At 33.1% G+C, this 20,958-nt stretch overlaps 1 pseudogene; it reads left to right on the top strand.

Moving 5' to 3' along the window:
• LOC149179990 (uncharacterized) overlaps nucleotides 1-18,853 on the top strand; it is a 36,421-nt pseudogene extending 17,568 nt beyond the window's left edge.
• Nucleotides 18,854-20,958: the final 2,105 nt, after the last annotated feature.

Genomic DNA, 20,958 nt, shown 5'->3' on the forward strand with positions numbered 1-20,958 from the left:
ATATCATGGAAAAAATTGTGATATAAAGTAAGTCAATGCAATGGAGTTCACATGGTTGCAAAGTCCCAAACTAGAATGTGATAGCGCAAGTTCTAATTGGGGGAGGACTTCCTTAGTCGCAAATCGCAATATCAGAGAGGAGATGGGGTTAGATTTTGATATGAGGAAGTTATGTGCAATTAGGGATAGTCACGCTTTATGACGACATATTGTGATAAAGATTTTTTAATTTTGACCTAATCACATATATGTAATGCAAGTCTACGAAGCGCTTAATCACAAAATTTTGTGACAAGGCTATTTTGGGAAGAATTAAAGTGAAATAAGACTTGGAAGAATCTTATTTTTGAGGAAAGCCATTTTGTGTATATAATAGTTATATGCAGGCACTATGTCGAGGGGGCTTTCCACAACTCCCTCAACACCACCTATAGATGAAGAACTACTGAAACAGTAGAGATCAATTGTAACTGACATTTCAAATATGTTCATGGAAACATCAAGTGTTAGGAAAACCATAAGATAACTATTGTTTAAAGTTAAGTTGCAAGTTGTGAGGTTATATTGCAATTGGCCTTTGTCTCAAGTTAGGAAAGTAGCTAGCAATGGGGTTTAGTCACATATCGCAAGCATAGACGTGATGGGGATTATTCATTGATCTCATATCACAATGATAGGAGGAAAATGGGTTTTATTGTGACCTACACTAGCAATTTACGGTAAGGGGTAGTCGTGCAATCACAACTCGTAGACACATAACGCAATATAGAAGGGGAAATTATTTATTAGTGGTGGGAGAATTAGGTGAATGAGGGGGAAGGAAGCTACTATGAATTGCGTCGGTTCGATGAGGATTGATGGGCATGGCTCTAAGTCTCACACTTGTGGGACAATGGAAATAAAGGTTTACAAGGCGCGAGGATGGATTATGGCACTGAGCATGAAGGCCTGGGTGGTTTATGAAATTAGTTATGTGTAGGAAAGGGGGGGAAATAGGTCAATGGAGTGAGGAATGAGTAAAACAAGCTTTGAAGGATTATATAGGTTTAGGAAATGGTGCATACGAAACGTCAAGTAGGTTAAACGATGAGACATGTAACACCAAAATCACAAAGATGGAGAGGAAGGATATAGTGCATACCTAGATCTAAACGATAATCACGATCGTAGACTGCAAAGGTAAACTATGACGAGTAGGATTTTCTTGCACCAAGTATTCACAAGTCAAAGAAAATGGGCAGTGAATAATGATTTTGGGGGAGGAACCCCCTTTATATAATATTGACCACATGTGTGAGAAAGTCAAGGATATCATGGAAAAAATTGTGATATAAAGTAAGTCAATGCAATGGAGTTCACATGGTTGCAAAGTCCCAAACTAGAATGTGATAGCGCAAGTTCTAATTGGGGGAGGACTTCCTTAGTCGCAGATCGCAATGTCAGAGAGGAGATGGGGTTATATTTTGATATGAAAATGTTATGTGCAATTAGGGATAGTCACGCTTTATGACGACATATTGTGATAAAGATTTTTTAATTTTGACCTAATCACATATATGTAATGCAAGTCTACGAAGCGCTTAATCACAAAATTTTGTGACAAGGCTGTTTTGGGAAGAATTAAAGTGAAATAAGACCTGGAAGAATCTTATGGATAGGAAGGCTTAGGATAACCATTATAATGTGTCCTATGAGGATTTCAAGACAGGGGGCTCCAAATTTCAAAATGTAGAAAATTCGGGGGGTTGTTGTAGTCGCTACAACAATTGGCGATTCACGGGAAGGACCTCAGCATCTCTGATTAGCTTGTATTGAAAGTGAAATATGATCATTAGGAATTATTGGCTCATATCTATGAATCCCACTAGTTTATTTATTCAACCCCAGTTATGGATTAAGTTTCTATGTCACCTTCATTGGCCTGATTCATGACATATCGCAAGATTTTAGTCATATACCAATAGTTTTGATAGGGGATAGGGATAGTATATATATGAGCTTAAAATTTTTAGATCGTTTATACAAGTCTCTGGTTTTTTTTCTACTACCAATGAGCATCCATAACCTTGATGGAGTCACTTAAGGAATCACAAGCATTGCTTCGCTACCAAGGAGCATCCATGGCCTCGATGAATTTGCTTGCATCACTTCTCTATGCAGGAAGCCTTTACTGTTTATTATTATTTTTTCTTTTCATGCACTTTGCATCATTTGGGAATTGTGCTAGGTTGGATGAGGGATCTTGACTTATTTTATATCCAAAGAGGTTTTTCCTTGTGTTTCAAATACTTTAACATTTTCTAAAATAGGTTTGCTCATTTTGTATTTTCTCCCTTTCCCTTCTCTAACAATTGGACTGACAAGTAATTCTACATGTCAAGACAAATTTGGGTGAAAAAGATCCTAAAAAGGATGTGGGTTATTACAGCTTACCAGAGTTCTCCACATCATCTAAGTTTTATTTTATCATTTAGATGGAATTGACTCATTAAGATATTCAAGACTAAACGAGTAGAGGGAGATCTAATATTAACTAATGGTCGAGAAACCACTACAGTCTCTTTTAAAATATTTAGCATGTCACCACGGGGTCAAGGAAATTTATTTATATATAAGTCATTTTATTTATATACAAGGTATTTTAGTGGAATTGGAAAATGCAGTTGAAAGCATGAAAGTAATATATATAGTTGAAAATAGTAGCCCGAAGGGCTGCTAATGAAAGTAAAGCTTCAAATCTTGGCCATTTAAGGTAAGGGACTCAATCTTCATGGTTAGGGTTTTCAATCTGTAAGTATGAAGGCCAAGTTTCTTATAAACTTGAAATGGACCAAGTCATAGCCACTGGAATTTGGTGTATTTTCCCCTGTCTTCATGGGCTTTGTCCCATTTCAAGACAAGGTCACCCACATTGAATTCCTTGTTGACTACGAATTTCTTATCAAACCATTGCTTAATTTGTTTCCGGTGAGAGGAAAACTTATCGTGGGCCTTTTGTCTTTCATCTTCTAGCTTCATCATGGTGTCAATCTTACTTTGCATTATTGGGAAGGACTTACCATGAGATTCTTTGGAAAGATGAAGCACAAGCAAGTAAAGGTTTGGAAGCTAAATTTCTTCCTTCCCATAAACGAGGAAGTATGATGAAGTTCCAAGGGAATTCTTACGTGTGACTTGACTAACCTAGAGAGTGTTAACTAAGGCGTTGAGCCAATTTCTCTATTGGGTCAACATAGTTTTCTTTATAATGTGAATCATATTTTTGTTACTAGATTCAGTGTGTACATTACCTCGGGAATAATAATTAGAAGAATATTTAAGCACAATTCTATTTTCCAAGGAAAATTCATATAATTTCAAAGATGAAAATATGTAGCATTAAAAAAACAAGTGAATTTGAAACTTTGAACTTGCTGATAATATTTTGTTCAAGGAATTGTACCACTTCTTGATTGTTCACTTGTTTTAATGAAATGGATTCAACCCATCTTGTAAGATAGTTTGTCATTGTGAGGATATATTTGTGCTACTTTGATGAGTGAAGAGTAATCTCACCAATTATATCCAATCCCCATTATTGAAATGGATTTTATATTGTGATCAATTGTAATGGGGTTATTGATCTTCTTTCTCTCCCATCACACTTATGACAGATTGGACATTTGTGTGTGTATGTGCAAGCATCTTTAAATATTGTCAGCCAATACTATCCTACTTGGATGATGTTGTGTGTTGCAGTTTCGACAACAAAGTGTCCTCTAGTTGGCCCATCATGAAGCTCCTTTAATACCTTCTCAGAATATGAATATTCCAGACACTGTAGAAAAACTCCATTATGATATTTCAAAAATACAACTCCATAAACCAATTGATAAGATGTAGACTTCAATATAATGGCCCTCTTTTGTTTTTTTTAGTTGTGACCGTAAATTCCCTAAGCCCTTGCTCCAAGTATTTCCTTATTTTAGTGTATCATGATGATGGCATATATAGTGCATGTACAAAATAGTTATTATACATCTCCATCTCTTGTTCCCAACCCAACATATCTTCTTCTTGTGGATCCACAACTTCAGTAAAAAACTTGCATAAACCATGGCCTTTAATCTGTGAGCTATCTTGAATTTGATATTGTACCCCTATGAGGACGTCATCCAACTTACTCTTTGTTCCCCTAATTCTTTCTGTACAAATAATGATTTGACTACAGGATGGGTAATGATCACTTTAACATGATCTTTTACGATGTACATCCTAAAGTGTTTGATTTCCTTATAGACTACATAAGTATGCTTGTCCATGTCATAATAATTCAGTCCAATCCCTTTCATTCCAATGCTCATAAATGAAATGGGTTGTTGGCTCCCTTGATCATCTTTCTATGTAAGAACAGTCACCAACAAAGAATTGGAAGTGAATGTATAAAGCATGAACTCCTTGTCAAACTTTTTGACTAAAAAGAGTAGAAGCCTCGGTGATAGCTTCTTTTATCTTGGAAGAGGTTTCCTTTTCTCTCTTATTCCATTTGAAAATGACATATTTTCAATCATGTCTTGTAAAAGAGTTACAATCTAAGAGAAATATGAGACGAATTTTCAAACGTAATTAATTTTTCCCTGGAAGGATTGCATTTCCTTCTTACCATTAGGAAATGGGATTTGTGTGATTTCTTTTACGTGATATGGATCAATAGTTATACTACTCTTGGCTATAATATGTTCCAAGAGGTTACCTTCAGATACATAAAAAATTATGTTCTTTGGATTGAGCGATATTCAATATTTTCTATAGCACTCAAAAATTTGTCGAACATGACACAAGTGGTATGATCTTATTTTATAAAATATTTTGATGTCATCAAGATAAAAAACCACACTCTGGCCTATCAGTTCTATCACTAGTAGAAAATGGTGAAATTAGTGACTAGGTGACTAAAAAAGTTAGTCACCACAACTTTTCCAAGTGAAATACTACCAAAAATTAGCAATATTAAGAGACCCAACTAAAAATGACTAACATAAATGACTATTTTAGTCACCAGTTAAAATATATGACTAACTAATAAGTAATACTACTAAAAATGACTAGCATAAATAACTAATTTAGTCTAGGAAAAAAAATATGACTACCTAACAAAAACTACAATAATATGAATTAGTCATTTATGTTAGTCATTTTAATTGTGTCACTTCAACAATCTAAACCTACAAGTCATAGGGGATTCAAAGATTGTTTTAGATTGGGTGAAAGGTTATACTCACTTGTACACTTCTTTATTTGATCAAAGGATGCTTAAAATTATGGAGCTTATTAGAATCTTTAGGGTCATATCATTTGATCACATTCACAGGGAATCAAATTCAAAGGTTGACAAATTATCGAAAAGGGGAGTGGGCCAACACCTCCTTTTGCAACACGACATGACCACCTATATATGTTGCAATAACCTTTCCAACTTATTTAGTTGGTTGCACATATATTTCACATTTCTTCTTCGTCTTGCAAAGTGGTAGTGCTAAGGAGAGGGTATGAACTTTTATCAAAGAATGTTCACTTAGTACCACTAACAAATTTCCTTCATGCAACTTGCATGATGATAAATGGATGACATTTGAATGTTACAAATGTGTAAGCAGTCCACATTTAACTTTGTTGTCTTCATTATCCTTAGTAACAATGACAAGTTTGAATATTTCCTTTATTTATCATCACAAACACATAACTCTTTGTTGTCCCAAACATAGTTAATATTGTTGGTGTATGATCTCTTAATTGCGGAATGGTCTATTGATGATGATAACGAACTCTCAATCTCCAATTCTAATGAATACGATGAATGAATGATCTAATTCCTTACTTGTATAGACAATTTATGAGTCATTTTCTATTTTTTTTGTGCAATTGTATATATGCTTCACTAGCATCTCATGCTATATGGTTAATTAAGCAAGCTTTATCTTTCATTTTTCAAGTATAATTTGGTTGCATGAATAAGCATAGTTGTGTAATTAAAATTATTCAAAATTTGTTAATAATTCATGGTTTGTTTGACTATTCGCACACTTATCCCTGACCTTTTACTTTGAGAGTGAGTAGTGTCAAATCACTAGTCTTCGTTAAGGAACTTCCTTTCATTACTCAATGACCTAGATTAGCTCAATATTTAAGGATTCCCCCCTAGATAAGGATATCCTTCTTGTAGTCTAAAGAGTGAGAGAAGGTCACCAAGGTGACATTGGGTGGCTTGCTTGATGGGTGGGGTCAAGACTTTTTGTTTTCTATGAGAGTGTTTGAGTGGAGATACAATTTAGAAAATGCTTACAAGAAAATTAGTTTCCTTTATTTCCATCACCTAAACTACTTCAAATAAAATCATGTGCTTTTAATAAAATATAATTTTGATAAATAATTAATTCAATAAAATTTAAAAAATAAGATTATTATTATTATTGTTATTTTTTTGTATATGAGAGAATAGACAACTATAGCATGTTTGTACTTAAGGATTGATTCTATCCACTACCATAATCACCTCCAAGTGTACCCACATTGCCTCACATGTGACACACTAAGATAATCGAAGTTTAAACCAATAACATCATAAGAAATGCCTTAACAACCCATTCTATCATCAACTAATCTACACCATATGGCAGATTAAAAATAGCTTTTAATATTAAAAAATATAGCCCATTTATTTTATTTGAATATCGATTTTAACATCTAATTTGAGGAAACTCCGTAAAATAAAATTTAATGTGAAAAATGTTAAGCAAAATAAAGTTGGGGTAAATTATAAAAATAAAAATAAGTAAAGTGAAATATAAAATTAATAATTCAATCATATTTCTCCTATTTTACGAAGTGTTAGATGCATAAAATCTCTTCATATACAAACCTTTTTTAAAGTGAAAAGAGATTTGATCCCCTCTGCCCTTAGTAAATCCAAAATTAAGATCTAAAATTAAGATAGATCCAAGCTAGTTTTATATCAATTTATGTGGTTGAAAGTAAAGAATTATTATTTTAATGAAAAGTTACTTTCAAAAATATTTGTAATTTCCTCAATTTTACAATAAAGCCAGCCTAGTTCCATCTTAACTCCAGATCTATCAAGCGACGAGAGGGATCACATCTCTTGAGGTGTAAACCTTTTTTTTGAGTGCAAAACTTGAGGAAAGGTTTGTACCTCGAGAGATTTGATCCCTCTCGGTGCTTGATAGATCCAGAGTTAAGATGGATCTAGGTTGGTTTTAGTAATGTGCGGCTAAAGAAAATCTAACGAACATATGATTAATTTTATCAATAATACATAAATTCATCTAATATTAATATAATCATTTTAAATATGACAATATGTCTCAGATTAATCTGTATATTTTAATTTTAAATTTGATTAGTTGCCTCAGTTTGTTGTGATGATAATAACTTTAATAATGAAAAATGATGAAATATAAATTTTGAATGTAAAGGGACAATGTAATAGTGTTGAATGATAGAAAATGTGAATAATAAGAATATAGTCAATTACAAATAGACTTCATTGTGTTTAATCTAAAACTATTTTCTTCTATTATTCTAATTGTCACCCTTTTTACTTTTGTCATCTTTTCATATTGATTCTCATATTTTCATATCAATTATATGAAAAGGACAGGTTAAACCATAAACCTTTTAAATCTTTAGCTCAATCTATTGTAGTAAACATCATTCCTTGTCTCTCCTTCTCTCCAATATTAATAGGTTGAATTACTATAACACAAAAATCAATGTACATTCACTAGTAGAAAATGGTGAAATTAGTGACTAGGTGACTAAAAAATTTAGTCACCACAACTTTTCCAAGTGAAATACTACCAAAAATTAGCAATATTAAGAGACCCAACTAAAAATGACTAACATAAATGACTATTTTAGTCACCAGTTAAAATATACGACTAACTAATAAGTAATACTACTAAAAATGACTAACATAAATGACTAATTTAGTCTAGGAAAAAAGATATGACTACCTAACAAAAACTACAATAATATGAATTAGTCGTTTATGTTAGTCATTTTAATTGCGTCACTTCAGTAATCTAAACTTACAAGTCATAGGGGATTCAAAGGTTGTTTTAGATTGGGTGAAAGGTTATACTTCCTTGTACATTTCTTTATTTGATCAAATCATGATTAAAATTATGGAGCTTATTAGAATCCTTAGGGTCATATCATTTGATCACATTCACAAGGAATCAAATTCAAAGGTTGACAAATTATCGAAAAGGGGAGTGGGCTAACACTTCCTTTTGAAACACGACATGACCACCTATATATATTGCAACAACCTTTCCAATTTATTTAGTTGGTTGCACATATATTTCACATTTCTTCTTTGTCTTGCAAAGTGGTAGTGCTAAGGAGAGGGTATGAACTTTGATCAAAGAATGTTCACTTAGTACCACTACCAAATTTCCTTCATGCAATTTGTATGATGATAAATGGATGACATTTGAATGTTACAAACGTGTAAGCGGTCCACATTTAACTTTGTTGTCTTCATTATCCTTAGTAACAACGAAAAGTTTGAATATTTCCTTTATTTATCATCACAAACACATAATTCTTTGTTGTCCCAAACATAATTAATATTGTTGGTGTGTGATCTCTTAATTGTGGAATGGTCTCTTGATGATGATAATGAACTCTCAATCTCCAATTCTATTGAATACGATGAATGAATGATCTAATGCCTTACTTGTATAGACAATTTATGATTCATTTTCTATTTTTATTGTGCCATTGTATATATGCTTCACTAGCATCTCATGCTATATGGTTAATTGAGCAAGCTTTATCTTTCATTTTTCAAGTATAATTTGGTTGCATGAATAAGCATAGTTGTGTAATTAAAATCATTCAAAATTTGTTAATAATTCATGGTTTGTTTGACTATTCGCACACTTATCCCTGACCTTTTACTTTGAGAGTGAGTAGTGTCAAATCACTAGTCTTCGTTAAGGAACTTCCTTTCATTACTCAATGACCTAGCTTAGCTCGATATTTAAGGATTCCCCCCTAGATAAGGATATCCTTCTTGTAGTCTAAAGAGTGAGAGAAGGCCACCAAGGTGACATTGGGTGGCTTGCTTGATGGGTGGGGTCAAGACTATTTTTTTTCTATGAGAGTGTTTGAGTGGAGATACAATTTAGAAAATGCTTACAAGAAAATTAGTTTCCTTTATTTCCTTTACCTAAACTACTTCAAATAAAATCATGTGCTTTTAATAAAATATAATTTTGATAAATAATTAATTCAATAAAATTTAAAAAATAAGATTATTATTATTATTGTTATTTTTTTGTATATGAGAGAATAGACAATTATAGCATGTTTTTACTTAAGGATCGATTCTATCCACTACCACAATCACCTCCAAGTGTACTCACATTGCCTCACACGTGGCACACTGAGATAATCGAAGTTTAAACCAATAATATCATAGGAAATGCCTTACAACCCATTCTATCATCAACTAATCTACACCATGGGGAAAATTAAAAATAACTTTTAATATTAAAAAATATAGCCCATTTATTTTATTTGAAAATCGATTTTAACATCTAATTTGAGGAAACTCCGTAAAATAAAATTTAATGTGAAAATTGTTAAGCAAAATAAAGTTGGGGTAAATTATAAAAATAAAAATAAGTAAAGTGAAATATAAAATTAATAATTCTAATTATAATTAATAATTCAATCATATTACTTCTAATTTACCAAGTGTTAGACACATAAAATCTCTTCATATACAAACCTTTTTTAAAGTGAAAAGAGATTTGATCCCCTCTACCCTTGGTAAATCCAAAATTAAGATAGATCCAAGCTAATTTTATATCAATTTATGTGATTGAAAGTAAAGAATTATTATTTTAATGAAAAGTTACTTTCAAAAATATTTGTAATTTCCTCAATTTTACAATAAAGCCAGTCTAGTTCCATCTTAACTCCGGATCTATCAAGTGACGAGAGGGATCACATCTCTTGAGGTGTAAACCTCTTTTTTGAGTGCAAAACTTGAAGAAAGGTTTGTACCTCGAGAGATTTGATCCCTCTCGATGCTTGATAGATCAAGAGTTAAGATGGATCTAGGTTGGTTTTAGTAATGTGCGGCTAAAGAAAATCTAACGAACATATGATTAATTTTATCAATAAAACGTAAATTCATCTAATATTAATATAATCATTTTGTCTCAGATTAATATGTATATTTTAATTTTAAATTTTCTTAATTGCCTTAGTTTGTTGTGATGATAATAACTTTAATGATGAAAAATGATGAAATATAAATTTTGAATGTAAAGGGACAATGTAATAGTGTTGAATGATAGAAAATGTGAATAATAAGAATATAGTCAATTACAAATAGTCTTCATTGTGTTTAATCTAAAACTATTCTTCTATTATTCTTATTGTCACCCTTTTTACTTTTGTCATCTTTTCATATTGATTCTCATATTTTCATATCAATTATATGAAAAGCACAAGTTAAACCATAAACCATTTAAATCTTTAGCTCAATCTATTGTAGTAAACATCATTCTTTGTCTCCCCTTCTCTCCAGTATTAATAGGTTGAATTACTATAACCCAAAAATCAATGTACATTCACTAGTAGAAAATGGTGAAATTAGTGACTAGGTGACTAAAAAAGTTAGTCACCACAACTTTTCCAAGTGAAATACTACCAAAAATTAGCAATATTAAGAGACCCAACTAAAAATGACTAACATAAAAGACTATTTTAGTCACCAGTTAAAATATATGACTAACTAATAAGTAATACTACTAAAACTGACTAGCATAAATGACTAATTTAGTCTAGGAAAAAAATATGACTACCTAACAAAAACTACAATAATATGAATTAGTCATTTATGTTAGTCATTTTAATTACGTCACTTCAACAATCTAAACTTACAAGTCATAGGGGATTCAAAGGTTGTTTTAGATTGGGTGAAAGGTTATACTTCCTTGTACACTTCTTTATTTGATCAAAGGATGATTTAAATTATGGAGCTTATTAGAATCTTTAGGGTCATATCATTTGATCACATTCACAGGGAATCAAATTAAAAGGTTGACAAATTATCAAAAAGGGGAGTGGGCCAACACCTCCTTTTGAAACACGACATGACCACCTATATATGTTGCAACAACCTTTCCAACTTATTAGTTGGTTGCACATCCTCTCTCTCTTCCTTCCTCTCTTTCTCTCTCTCTCTCTTACTCTTAAGCCTCAAACTCTGTTACTATATCCCTCCCTCTCTCCTTCTCTCCCCCATTCTCTTCGTCTCTCCTTCTTTGTCTTTATCTCAACCCCAACCATACACACTCTCTCTCCATCTCTCCATTGTTACTCCCTCTCTCTCTCCACTTCTCACTCTCTATGTATTTTTTCTTCCCTCCCTCTCTCCCCCTCCAACTCCATCTCCCTATCCATCCCTCTCTCCTCCTCTCTCTCAAATATTCTCTCTCGTACTTCCTCTTTCTCCCTTTCTCTCCTACCTCCCTCTCTCTTCCCCCATCTCTCTCTCTCTCTCTCTCTCTCTCCCCCCCCTCTAATCCTCTCCCTTACCCTATCACTCTCCTTCTCTCTCTCAAGTATTATCTCTCATTCTTCCTCTCTCTCTCTCTCTCTCTCTCTCTCTTTCTCTACCTATGTTACTATATCCCTCCCTGTTTCCTTCTCTCCCCCCTTCTCTCTATCTCTCCTTATTTATCTCTTTATCTCACCCCTAAATATACACTTTCTCTCCATCTCTCCCTTGTCAAACCCTCTCTCTCTCCACTTCTCACTCTCTATGTCTTTCTTCTTCCCTCCCTCTCTCCCCCTCCAACTCCATATCTCTATCCCTCCCTCTCTCCTCCTCTCTCTCATCCTTCCTCTCTCGCCCTTTCTCTCCTACATTTATCTCTCTCTCTCTCTCTCTCTCTCTCTCTCTCTCTCTCTCTCTCTCTCTCTCTCTCTCTCTTTCTGCCCTCCAATCCTCTCACTATCTCCCTCCCACTCTCCTCTCTCTTCCCCCTCTATATTTGTGTCCCCCTCTCCCTCTTTTACCCTTCTCTACCTCTCTCTCTTTTTATTCCTCCTTTCCCCTCTCCTTCAATTTATCTCCATCTCTCCCTCGTCACTCCCCATATCTCTCCACCTCTATAACTTTATGTCTTTGTTCTTACCTCCCATATATATAGAGTTAATATATATCATGATATATCAATATATATTATAATATAACAAATTAAATATTGGATTAAAACAAAGTTATTATATTTAATAATATTAATATTATGATATATTAATATGAATATTAGATTTAATAATAACAATAACAATAATAATAATCTTTTAGTATTAATATTATGGTTAATAGTATTTTTTGCATGGTATAAATAATAATTTGGGCCATGGTATTTTTCCCATAGGCTTCACCTAAATAAAACCCATTTTGTGAGTGTTAGTAAGTATAAAGAGGTTTATGGAGCAAATATAAAAAGAGGTTTTATTTATTTACTATACCTCTTGTTTATTTATATTTTTATTTATTTATCATATTTCTTTTATTTACAATGGTATTTGGCCCATAGGCTTGGTATATAATTAGATGTTGATTTATAATCTTATATGATATGTTTTTATTTATTTACCATATATCTTTATACCTCTTTTATATTTATTTATTTATTTATCATACCTCTTTTATAAATATGGTAATTGGCCCATGGTATTAATAATTATGTGTCCGGCAGGATTAAATAAAACCTATTTTTTGAGTTTTCATAAATATAAAAAGGTTAATGGAGTAAAGATAAAAAGATGTTTTATTTATTTACCATACCTCTAGTTTATTTAATTTTTTATTTGTTTACCATACCTTTGGGGTAAATAAAAAAAAAAAAAAAAAAAAAAAAAAATCTTTATTTACCATACTTCTGGTTTATTTATATTTTTATTTATTTACCATAGCCTTTTTTTTTAACTATTCGTAAACCTCTTTATATTTTAAATTTATGTTGTCTTTATACATAATAATAGTTAGATTGATTTTTAAATAGGGCCAACATTAGATTAACAATGTTAAATGTTAAATATTAACTCTTACATTTATGTTTATGTTTACATTTACATTTAAGTTTACATGTTTACGTTTTGTTTTTACGGGAGATCTACCCCATGTGCGCAATAATTATTTTATTTTTAATCTAAAGTTACAAATAACTTTGAAAAATACATATAAATAACCAAAAACAATTTTATATTAATTAAAATAAAATAAATTTCAATTAATTGAAAGTTAAAATAATATTATTTGAATGAAAAGTTGTTTGCTATTTTCAAAGAGAGTAAAGAGATTTGTAATTATTTTATTTAAACTTTGAGTTACAAAAAAAAATAATTTAATAATTTAAACTACCATAAATTTGGGGTTTCTAATGATTTTTCCCTAAACCATAGGGGTTATAAATCATCTTGCCTTGATAATTGGCAATGTAAAGGCATTGTTTTACATCTGGCACTGTTTCTACCAAGGTAACACCTATCCAAATATCTAGGAGGATAAAACTGATCTAGATGGTGCGGCTAGATTTTCAGTAGATCCATGTGTTTGGTGCCCTTAAAAATAGACATCTCAAGTGTTTTTAGATTCTATCGGCATTGAACTAGCGACAACTAGTTGGAAACTAGAGAAAGAGAGATGTAATGAGCTGCTGAAACCTGGAAAAAAACTAGTAAGTTTTTAGATTTGAAGTTCCTTATAATGGAGACATGGTGGGTGCTTCAGATGTTGGTTACATGTCTGGCAGTTCGAACCGCAGAAGATGGATCAATGGATGCTGAGGTTTCATCGAAATTTGGTCTTTGACAAAGTTGAGGAAATCAAATATTCAGCTTGCAGAATGATTGATCCAATCATTACGTGATTAATCTCACATTGTTGTTGAGCTAAACCAAATATTCAGCTTGCAGAATGATTGATCCAATCGTTACGCACTATGGCAAAGTTCAACTATCTTACTTCTTTGCCCATCCAGATATTGTGCTAGATCTAGTGAGTAACTCTTAACAAAGTGTGAAAAAACATTTCGTAATTAATTTAGATTTTCTAGAGTATTTCCATATTTTTTTTTTATTAGATTACGTTTTTCATCTATATCTGGAAGATGACAGTGGATGGTTCTAAACTTAAATTTGACATTTTTTAATTATTTAAATCATTTTTATTTTATTTTTTTGGAGCTTCTCTACATTATTTATTTCTCTTGGGAGATCAGATCTTCCATATATGTCTTCAAAACTTCGACCCAAAAAACCATTATCCTTTTTCTCTTAAATGTGTTATTTTTTTTTGTTGAATTCAAATTGCAGATATCGGCTAACATGGTTGCGGATGCAACTTTAGCAGCCATGGCCAAACACGTAGGAAAGCATGGCATAAAGTTTTATTAGGTTGCTTCTTCGGTGGTAAATCCCATAACAATTCAAGAATTTTTAAAATAATATTTGAACATTTTAAATGTAATCCTTATATTGATCGCAAAGGAAACCCAGTAAAATTGTTGAAGCAATTGACCTGCGTTAATACTATGGAGATTATGGGCATGCTCTGGACACTTCTTACTAGAAATTTTGATGAATATAAGTGGAATTTGAAAAGTTAAAAATTTAATCATGTAAATTTTACTTTGCATATAATCTTTGTTCAAGGAGTAGATTCGTTATTTAATCTAAAGAATTATTGATTCACCATAATTAAAAAAAAAAAAAAAAAAAAGACATAAAATGAATCATCGTAAGATCATCTATCAAGGTCATCTACAAAATATATGTTATAGCAATTGGAGCACCTAGAAAAGATCTACGAGCCATATGCACTCTACGAAGGAAGGCGAATTATGTGCAATGGAGATGAAATACAAATGTGTTGGTGTTGTATTGTTTTAAACATTTTGATTGGTAATCAAGCAACATACATTAATATTTTTTTTAATATATTTGTGCAGATTTGATACAATTCTGGAAAATTGTTTCAAGAGCTCTCTGAAGATGAACAAGTCAGTTTTGGATTTGATGTGAAGGTGAACGAGACATTTTTGGATTTAATGTTAAGATTATCAAGTGGAAAAATTACATCGGAAATATTCATATTCCCTGACTTGGTGAATATATATTAAATGGGTGAATATGTATCAGTGGATCACAATCATTGTAATGGCCATGAAGACATCAATTTTCACTTCACTGGGTTCACTATTTCTGGGAGAGTGATGGGGATTGTTGGAGCAGAGAGTTGTCCAGATATAAATGGAGGTCGTGCCAATGTGAACTTTGAACTAATTTCCACCAGAAATGATCTCATTAATGATGTGTTTACGTTGCAAGGAGGCAGTTACACATTTACAAATATTACTCCAAGGAAATATAGGTTGGTTTCTTCCCATCATGAATACATAAACTTCATCAATCCTCGAGCAGTATACAAATATCAAGTCATATCAAATCCCACTACATTGTTTTTCAAAAATGAAAGGCCATGATATTTTTCTCTCTTTTCCTTCATTTGATACGCAGAATAAGTTTGGAGACTCCTTAAGGATGAGTGTCCAGAGGACATAGTAGCCCTCCAAGAAATAAAATGTGAAGAAGTAGAAAGAGCGGGTTCTGTGAGCCAATTGTTAAACAGAGGAAGAAGATACAAGGTCATACCTAATGTCGATCCTAGCTAGGATGGCGCTACGCATGAGGTACAATGATTGAGGTTTATAGAGTATATTTTCTATAATATTCTCTTTCAAATACATGATTCTCATGTTCTCTTAACAATTGTCCAAAGAGGCTCTCCAGAGATGGAGTTGGGATTTGGAAATTTGGTAGTAGATGACATCTTTTATGTCCCAAGTTATGATATGGATGGCTTAGTTGTTTCTCAAGGTAACCCTATTTTAGGTGTTCATGTATACCTTTATTCAAATGATATCTGTTATAGGAATATTTGGGCACTGCAACCCCAATCACATATGTCCATAAACCGAGGGCTTCTAAATCCCTAAAAGTGTTGTTTCATACCCTAAAGGAGAAAGGTCAGCTGATTACATCATCTCCCAGAAGTTCTCCATGAAAAACCACTCAGAACTGGTCAAAGTAGGACCATACAAACTACCCAGTGCTAAGGGTGCAATGCATCTCACCTACCACATGCAAAAAGTGTGATGCATACTAGAAAGCCCTTCTATAGGGTGCGATGAGCGAGAGCAAACAAATGGCACAAACAGTTTGCTAGGTGGAGACCCTGAGAATCTTCTGGAAGCTGCTCATTTGACACTTGCCTCCCTGAATTTGCCCAAGGATGAGTAAGAGATCATGAAATCTCCAAGTGGAACCAAGAACTATCAGAGAGATGACACTAATCAAAATCCTAGAAGCTGACTCACCCCCCTACAAATATCTATATATGGATCCCTCATCCCAGAGATCCAGAGGTTGGAATTTGGTAATTTGCAAAGAAGTGTTGTTGGTTTCTCTTTGAAGACATTGTTGGGTGATCTTGCTTTGTATGAGGTGAAGAGGGCTTTCAAGTTGGGAGGATGGCGCTGGGTCAGACCAAGTGGTTGTAATCCTCTCTTCTACTACTTTTATCAATAAAGCTATTTGAGTTTTCCTCCATATTCTTGTGTATCTCTGAATATTGTGTTGATATATGCATTTGTATGGTCAATATATATCTGATCCTATATTGTTTACAGTGATAGATCTCTATGCTTTGATGGTATTATGTTGCTGTGATTCTACAGGTGTTCTTTGAAGCGGGACAAGTAAGGAAGCAGTGGCGAGATTCTGTCAAAGGGGAAAGGAAACAAGCAAGGAGCCAAGTGAAAGACTGAGGTTGGTACTCTCTGCTTCTTTCTCATCTATCTCTTGTAAAGGAAAATACAAGTAACTTTAGTTTGTTTGTTTCTAAGATAGCTACCCGTCTTAGTGGGACTAGCAGTTCTGAATAGACACTAGTTTTCCCGGTAACAATATCCTTGAAGTGAAGTGCCCTCAAAGAAGCTCCTTGGCCAAATCAAGCGCTTTGTCATGCAATATACGATGCATATGGAAAATTTTCTTTTAAATTTATTCCATGTGGAAATTAAAGGTTGTTTCCATTCTACAAGGGTGAGAATACAATATTTGATGTTTCACTTCCATTTATAGAGGTTCTTGTTAAGCACAGTCATGTTAATATATCTCAGCCATTTCAAGTCACATGTTTCTTAGTTGGAGGACTTGTGGTGACTTCTGAAGGAGTTTGTTTTGAAGGTGTTAATATATTAGTTGATGGATGAGAAAGAGCTACAACAGATGTCCAGGGATATTACAAACTTGATCATGCAACATCAACACGCTACACAATCAAGGCTGAGAAGGATCACTTTGAGTTTAGCAGTTTGGAGAATTTCATGGTTGTGCCAAACATGGCTTTAATCCCAAATATAGAAGCAACACATTATAATATTTGTGGTTCCCTAAAATTAGTGACAAATGGCTATTATGGCAAGTGTCAAGTTGGCTTGACACATGGGCCAGACAATGTTAAGCCTCAACTAAAGAGGATTGATGATATGGGAAACTTCTGCTTCGAGGTTCAACCATGTTAATATCGAATATCCCCACTGACCACAACAACAGAATGTGATTCTGGTCTTCAATTTTCACCATCACATATTGATGTGACAGTAACTAGACCAATGTTTGGCATTGAATTTATAAAGGCCCTTGTTGATATCCGTGGATCAGTGATATGCAAGGAAGGATGTGACTCCTTGGTTTCTATATCACTTACTTCTTTGGCTGTTGAACTCTAGGTTCAGAGAAGCTTAACTCTTTAAGTTTAACAAATGAGAGCAGTGACTTCATATTTGAGAAAGTCCTACCTGGTGCATTGTGTCTTGAGGTAAAACATGGACCTTCATCTGATTTGTTAGATTGGGATGATGACTGGTGTTGGGAGAGAAAGGTTATTGATGTCAATGTTGGTGTTTATGATCATTCAGAGATAGTGTTTATCCAAAAAGGCTATTGGTTGTGTATTATGTCTACTCATCATGTGGCTTCTTACATCGTATAGCCAAACAAAGAACCAATGAATTTGTTGATTGAGAAAGGATGGTAGCAAATCTGCTTAGAAGCTTCTCGTGTGCACATGCTTCATTTCTTGAACTCATGCATTTTCTTTGGAATGTCTTCATTAGAATTCAATGTATTGAACCATAAGCCTATATATTTGACTAGTGAAAAATATCTACTGAGTGGTGAAATACATGTTGATTCAAGTTCTTATCCCAAAGAAAATGAGTTGTCTCGAAGCATTTATAGATATGATCAATAATGTCAAACTTGTTTCAAGTGCTAATGGACCAAGCAACATTGTTATATATCAATACACTCACTGGGCCAATCTTGAAGATGAAATGGTCTTTGTTCTAAGAGATAAAAGGAATGCTAGTGAGAAAAACAGTTTTGAAAAGGTCTTGTTTTATCCAAGAAGTTGGCACGTTATTGTTAAAACTGATGGGTGCCAACCTACTATTCCTTCTTTTCTGGGGTGCCTAGGAAAGTACATTCAGGGTCAGTGCTGCCAGCAATCCGAGGTGTTGACATTAAAATAATTGCTCAAAATGACAATAGCAATGGTCTTATGAAAAGGGGTGACTTGGTTCTTCAAACATCGATAGGATCAGATGGTCTTTTTTTGGGTGGTCCTTTGAATGATGGTACTAAGTACTATGTTGAAGCTTCCAAGGGATATCATTTAAAATCACTTGCATAGGACCCCTTTTGAATCTTAGTTGTATGCTCATCCAATTTGACCAGATGCCCCACTCGACTAGGCAAACCATAAAGAATATTTGATCGTCAGTATTTGACCTTCTGTGCACTCCCTGTGTTTGTGTTCTTCAGTAGAGGAATCATTGAATTTGCATCAAACAGCTACTAGATATGGACAAAACCTCTTCAATCGCATTGCTTCAAACTACGACCATGTAAGTCTGGATTTTACTATTACTATCAATGCTTTATAATGAAACTAGTGTAAATGCAAGTTGTATGTGGATAAAATATAAACCAATGTAAACGCGGGTTGTCTTATATGTGTATGCAGGGGCATAAATGATAAAATATTTTAGAGTGAATGGGATATTGTTTCAAGAGCTTTCATGCTCTATCTTGAGACTCAATATGCAATGTGGAAGTAATTTTATCGTACTAGAAATGGATCCATATCTTGATAATGCATACAATTTCTTTGTGGACATATTGATTGAGATGATGGGGAGCTTTAAATCATTAAAGGAGCTGGTCATATATATTGTGCCTTTGCTTAAATAAATATGTGTCTTCTCAATTTGTTGTTCGAGAGGCTTCCTAATCTCCAATGTTTGTTAATGGGTGACAACTTTATCTTGGTAATAACAAAATTTTTGCTTTTCTTTTACATGTGCAATGAACAACATGTTTCATTGTTTAATAATGTTTACATTTGCTACTTAGTTGTTAGGTATAACATAAAAAATAAATTATACAAAGCATATATTGATGTAGATTAGGTTGACTATTATGTTTTGGTTCATTATTATGTCCTATTTGCAGATTCAATATATCCAATAGATATGAAACAAAACCAAGTAACAACTTTGTTTCATATCTATTCCTTAATAAAAATCTACACTACCTAAATCAAAAAAGTTAATCTGCTATAAGATGTGAAAAGACCATAGATTTCTTCCTTGGTTTTTTTCCACGATGTTCATAATGAATATTTATGTCTTTTACCTCGTAAATGAGTGCAGAGTTGGCTTATTCTGGTTTTGAAATGCAATTCGAGAACTTTCAAAATATGCCATACTTCGACGTCTCAGATCCCCACTCTCTCATATCCGTATATAACAGGTTTATGTAGACATAACTAAATATCATGATAGGGAAATCAGTGTATTAGGTTTCTTTCTTCAGAGCACCCCTGCTCTAGAGATGATAGAACTTCGTTTAATTGATGACTTGAATTATGACAATCCACGATATGTAAAGTTTCTGGAGGAAGTGATTTATTTGAATAGAGTTTCAAATCAAGCAAGGATATTGGTATGAGAATCTTCTTTTTAAATACACGCTTCAAAATCTTTAAACTGTTGACCAGTAAAAAGGATTTTGGGCTTCATTTTATTTTAATTTTTTTCTTTACGAAAGGGTATGAACAATGCAGTTTGTAGTGGATACGAGGATGAATTCTACTATGGATACGAGGATGTGGACACCAGTGGAATGACCTGCTTAGTCTTGGGAAACATCGAGTATGGAAGCAATCTCATGGAGTGGGTATGCTACATTTTGACCCATTTTCATTTTGTTTATCATTCGTTGTTTGTGTTGGTTCTAATAGTCATTTTTAATTATTTATCTTTTTGTCATTTATATCATTAACATTTCATGTTTCCTAGGCAAGGTAACATCTTCGGTTGCTTTAGATGAGCAGCATGTAGGATTAGGATGTTCCCAATGAGTTTTGAACATTTGTCCAATATGCCTTGTCAATTTTGGATTGTCATTGCGGGTTATCGCTTTAATTGTTATCTGGTTTGAAATTTGATTGAAAACGAAATTCCATGCTTTTATAAATTATTTGTATGTTAATTTTTAAAAGTATTTAAGAAATTTTTCTTCAGTAACCGCACTTCAAACAATGGATTTCACACTACTAGGTTTAAGGTTTGGGTAATGTATTTGGTTAAAATTTCCCATGATTTATATCATATCTCAAGTGTCAGGTTTGGGTTATTTATTTGGTCAAAATTCCAAAGATTTATATCATATCTCAGCCTTTTGAAATTCATGCATTCATGTCATTCGAATGTAACACATCGCGACAAGGATGAG

Source organism: Pinus tabuliformis, chromosome 3_2 (genome assembly GCF_031772625.1).
Source record: "Pinus tabuliformis cultivar Carrire ecotype Pingquan chromosome 3_2, CPIR1, whole genome shotgun sequence".
Taxonomy (NCBI): domain Eukaryota; kingdom Viridiplantae; phylum Streptophyta; class Pinopsida; order Pinales; family Pinaceae; genus Pinus; species Pinus tabuliformis.